The following is a 6000-nucleotide window of genomic DNA, read 5'->3' as shown; positions in this document are numbered from 1 at the left end:
TATAAAGGATATAATAAGGACTCTAGATAGGCTGATACTATTTAAATTCTCTAAGCTACTAATAACAACCTTTACATCCTATTTAAAATAGATAACAGCTTGCTCTACTTTAAGGAATTTAGTAGGAGAAGAAGGCTATGCGTTCTAGACCTAGTAGACAAGATACTTATTACAGCAGCCTATAACGATAACTACTATTAGGGTGAGAAACGTATATTCTATAATCTAGTTTATTAATACTAGATTTAATAACTACAGTATAAGATATTAGAATATACTAGTAACTATCTAACATGCTAACGATTTACTACGTCTAGATCTAAACCACTAGGAGCTCTTTAACTAATTAAAACCCCTCTAGTCTCTTTCTATATAATTGCTATAGACTTTATTATAAGGCTTCTAGAAATCCCCACCTAGTTTATATTATAGCAACTAGAAGGTTTCCTAATCTTTAATATTATACTTACTATTACTAACAAATTTAGTAAAAGTACCCTCTTAGTATTAGGGTATACTACCTATACTATAGAATAATAGGTAAAGGTACTCCTTTACTAACTTCAGCTATTAAATTAGGGAATCCTAAAAGTAATTATCTTTAACTAAGACGCTAAGTTCCTCTTTAGTTTCTAGAAATCCCTATAGGCTGAGCTTAACACTAAACTACTATACTTAATAGCGTATTATCTACAGACTAACGGCCTCTCTAAAAGGAAAAACCAGACGGTTGAAATAGCTATCTAAATGTTTATTAGAATACATACTAGTATCCTATAGTTAACTATTCTCTTAAGCCTTTAGTTTAACCTTAATAACGCCTACTTAAGTGCTATCTAATACTCCCCTAATAAGTTGTTATATAGGTTCTAGACTAACAGCCCTATTTAGCTGTTAGGGGATGCCAACTTACTAACTAATAGGGATATACTCTAGAAGGAGGCTAAACTAGCTATTATATTAGCTTAGATGTATACTAAAAGCTAGTATAACTAAAAGTATAAATAGATGATATTTATACTAGGTGATTACGTTAATCTATAATTAGGAGCTAGATACTAACTGCTAGGAAAACTAAGTATTATATATAGCTAGTAAAGAATAGGACCCCTTAAGGTGTTAGAAAGAATTAGCAAGCTGGTGTATAAACTAGATATACTACCTAATATAAACATCCACCTGGTGGTGTTAATTACCTATCTACTCCTAGTAAAAGCGCTAGGAAGCAACCTATACGGACGGCAAGAAGAATACTTTAGACTAGTTAATATAAATAAGGAACTAAACGACGTTAAATAGGCAGAACTATATAAGTACTACAAGATTAAATAAGTATTAGATAAAAGGATACTAAGAAAAGAAAGAAAGGGTTGGCTATAAACTAAGTACCTTATTTAATAGAAGGGATGGCCAGCCTAATACAACGTATAGTTAAACGAAACGGCTATAGATGTAGATAAGGCGATAAGGGAATTTAAAGGATTACAAGCTACTCTCTCTAACTTAAAAGAGGATGCCGCCCTAATACAGATAATAGACCTACTAAAGGAAGGCCTTAAGCTAGGGGAGATAAGTAACAACTAAAAGATAAAGCCTAAGACGAAGTAAGGCTAACCTCTACCTATTAACAAGGTAGATAATAGCTTAAGTAATAGCGTAAATTAAGGCCTAACAGCTAAACAACATAAAGACTTTAAAGCACCTAATAAAGGCTTTTTCTATAACTAAGAAACATTTAATAAGGAACCTTATAATAGACTATTATTAGAATAAGAATCAGCTAGACTATAAAAGCGGGGTTGCCTACTTAAGACTACTACACCGCCTTATTCCCTGCCGTCTAAACATCTAGTAAATACGCAGGATGACGACAGACGATAACGATGCAGCCTATAAATAGCTAACTAATAGGCTATAATATAAACATATATAAGGTTAGACGTTACTATAGAATAAGTTAGATAGTAACGCCTACCTTTTGTTTGTTTACCTCCTACATCCCCTTTACTTCCCTTACAACTAGCAACCTATCTATTTTTACCTAACACCTATACTACCTTTCCCTTTAACCATGCGGTTGCCTAAATAATCTCTATAATTACAGCTATATTTACCCTATTTAAAACCTTTTTCCTTTCTAGTTCCCCTTACTTATACTAATAACCATCCTCTTAACTAAATATTTAGGCATCCTGTTAGCTAACTAAAAGACTAAACTAAGACCTATTATCTTATTAAAAAATCACCTTTTATACGCCCTTTTTATACCCCTTTGTGAAAACTTACTTTACCCCCTTTAAGGCCATCCTATTAACCTTTCTAATCCTATCTATACTGCACTATAGGTAGAATACCTAAGCGCTAACGTATAGATAAGGATGTAGAGGAGGATAACCTTAAGGCCTTTACTTCAAGCAACCCTAATTGTTTCTAGAATAGTTAAGCGGCTTCTAAGACGAACTTTAATTATTAGATCTATAAGGATGGGTCTAGCGTGCTGAACGATAGTATAGAAGTAATAATTAAGTAATTAACCTAAATGTAAAACATAGTTAAGGCTGATTAAGACCCCTTCCTCATCTTAGGAAGATTAGTTGATGTAGATAGCCCTACTAACGTTACAGTCTAAACTCTAGCTATTACTACGCCTAAGCCTATAATATATAACGCTAAGTTAGGCTATCCGGTTGGCTAAAGTATCCTATTAAACACCTAATCTAGTTAATATAAGGTTGTAGTCTAAGTATTACCTAATCTTAAGACTAATTTAGACCTGGCTTTAGCCCTTTCTAGCATCTTTGCTATATACGACGCTGCGGTTGCTAACGAGATCTCTCTAAACGACTTCTATATAGGAATAAAGAGATAGAAGACTAACATTAAGGAGTATACTAATAGCACTATTAAATAGTCTAAGACTAAGGATATACTAAAGCTTAAGCTTTATCCTTTTCTTAACCTAATAGTCTTTAAGCAGGCTGCTACTAACCTCTAGTTAACGTCTACCTATAGTATGCTGTAGGATACTAACCTCTTTAGTAATCCTACTAAGCTACTAGAGAGTGCGGCTATATCCCCAACAACTATAACCTGTTGCAGCAGCGAAGTAGCCTTACGTTACTAAGGCGGTAGCTAATAAATAGCCTAACTAGGTGTATGAAACGTTAGACTAACCTAAGGCTAAGCATAAGGCTAGGTGTTAGCTAAGACTTTGCTATCCCTTAGCTATTCGACCTGCTATTAAAAGGCCTTCTATTAAGAAACCACTATAGCGTGCTTTTAGTAGTCTATCAGTAAGAACCTAGCTATTACGGTCTCTAGACCTAAGGGTATTCTATTAACCTACCCTACTAACGATAGATAAAATAATAGATAGATGGTCTTCCTATAGCACTATAAAGGGTATATTATGCCTGCTGTATTAGCTAGGGGTATAAAAACCATTCTTAACTACTATTTCTATATTGTTTCTCTTAACAAACTGTTGCTTACTAGCATTATATTTATACTTAATATGCCTGTTGATTGTAACGTAATTATAACAGCTGCTGTAGATAAGGATAACCAAGCGGTTATTAACTTTACGCTAACGTGTAAGCAAACAATAAAGCTTGCTAAGGCCCTATAGATGGATAAAGACACGCTTAACCTTAACGCTATTTATAAGGCTATGCTTTTGCTTGCTAGTTACTATAAATACTTAACTACTAATAGATAATCTATCTATTATTAGGTAGACTACTATAGCAATAAGGATAAGGTTAAGGCTATACGTAAATCTATAGTAGAGGACGAATGCAACAAACTACTTAAGCTATATAACCTACCTAAGTTGGTCTTTCTAGAGGATATAGTAGAGGTTAACGGACCTAGCGAGCATAAGATTAATATTCCCTAGTAGAATAGCTATCTGTAGGGTTAGGATGTAGGGTATAGATAAGGACTTAGCGTAACTATTAGCATGGCCTTATATATAGAGTTTAGAGTTATAACACTTTGCTTGGGATACAAGGCGGGTATAGGAATGCCTACATAAGGATTAAACGGTTAATAGTATATATAGAGGATGAAGCTAATAAATTAAAAATAGTTTGTCTTGTTGCTAATTTAGCGTTTTACAGTAGGTAGGAATCTTGCTTACAGCTAATTTAGACGTTTAAGATTACACTTTATATAGTATTGTGGATAATGCTTTTTTTTTTTTTACCTGGGTATTTAATAGGTATAAGGCTGGCCAGCCAGAAGGATCAGCCACACTATAATGTAGGATAAGTATGCGCCACCTAATGGCGTATAACTAGTTAACCTTATGGCTATCTTATTAGCTATCTAATTAGCTAATTACATGGCTATCTTATTAGCTAACCTTAAGGCTATGCTATTAGCTAATCCTATAGCTATCTACCTAACCAACTACTTACCCTATTTTAGTATATAAGGCTGCCTTAAGTAGTCTTAAGAGAAGGGCATCTTTATTAATATATATAATTTCACCCCTAAGATTACTATTTTACAGTCGTCTGCTGTTCTAGTATATTAATTATATATAAGAGCTGCTGTATATACTAGTACCTACTAGTAAAAGTATTATCTAAACTACGCTTCTTCTTTCTTAATTAATATAATCTACTTATTATACTACAACAGGCTTACGTTATATATATAGATCCCTACTAATACTACTTTAAGCTAGAGATCTTTTAGTAGTCTAGATAATAAGAGTATCTTTACTACCTTTATAATAATTTCCTAGCCTATACGTTTGCTACTACCTACTAGTTCTTTTATATTTACAGGTAGCAGCTTAAGATTAATACCTAGTTTATCTATTTAGCGTTTATATTTAGTACTACCCTTAATACTAATTACTATAGTCTTATTATCTTGTTTAATCTTATAGATCTTTACGCTGTATTATTAGCTAACCTATACTTTAAAGCGTCTAATTATAGGAAATACTTTGCTATACGTCTTAGTAAGTAACAACGTTCTAAAGATTCAGCTGGTGTATTTATCTTATATAATTAGCAGCTAGCGTAATCTATTATAGGCGTCTAGAAAGTTAAAGAGATTCTATAAGATTCTATAGTATAGCCTTATTAACTACTGTTCTAATATATATTACAAGATTACCTTACTTATATATACTATTACGTAGTACTTATATTCTATACAACTTAGTTTCTTAATCTTTACCCTCTAAGTGTAGTATAGGAGATATATAAAAGCTTTAGGTTTAAGATGTCCTGTTTAGAGGTACTAGAGATATCCCTTATCTTCTTAATCCTTTAGTATATATTAAGATGGTTTAAAGTTTATTATAAAGACTATAGTAGCTATAAGTACAGCTAGACTAACAGGTAGTTTATTAAGTACGTTTATAGAATCTAGATACAGTTAAATAGGTTTATATTTAAGGAAAACGAGGTTTCCCTCTCTAGCTAGTTTCTTTACTACCTGGCTCTTTTTATACGTTTTAAACTAAAGCATACAGTTAAGCCTAGTATACTAGATCTCTAATTTACACAAGAGGCCCTCTAATACTATATTAATATAGAATCTAGAAATAAAGGTAACGTTTTCTAATATAAGGTTAATAGTTAACAGACTATTAATTCTATCTATAAGGTTCTTTATAACTTGCGTTTTATATCCTTCTACTATATATAATATAGTACCTAATTTAATCCTACTGCTATCTATATAAAGTCTAAACAAGCCTAGCTTAAAGAGGGCCTTATTATTTATAATATAAGCTCCTCTATAGTTATCTAGAACTATACTATTACTAAGAGGATAGAGGCTGGATACTAGAGATATAAATACACTAAGCAACAAGTTAAAGGAGGAAGATAGGTTGTTATAGAGTAGAGATAGGTCTATTATAACTACAACTATCCTGTTTAGTAGGAATTCCGTATTAACTAACTTGTTATCTTTTTTCTTCTTTATCTATCCCTTCTTCTTTATCTCTATATAGAGGGAAGCTTATTTATTTAT

This window comes from Colletotrichum jinshuiense, chromosome 10, assembly GCF_051148585.1.
Source record: "Colletotrichum jinshuiense chromosome 10, complete sequence".
NCBI classification, from domain to species: domain Eukaryota; kingdom Fungi; phylum Ascomycota; class Sordariomycetes; order Glomerellales; family Glomerellaceae; genus Colletotrichum; species Colletotrichum jinshuiense.
The sequence above is the reverse complement of the archived record's forward strand: the minus strand, read 5'-3'. Positions refer to the sequence as shown.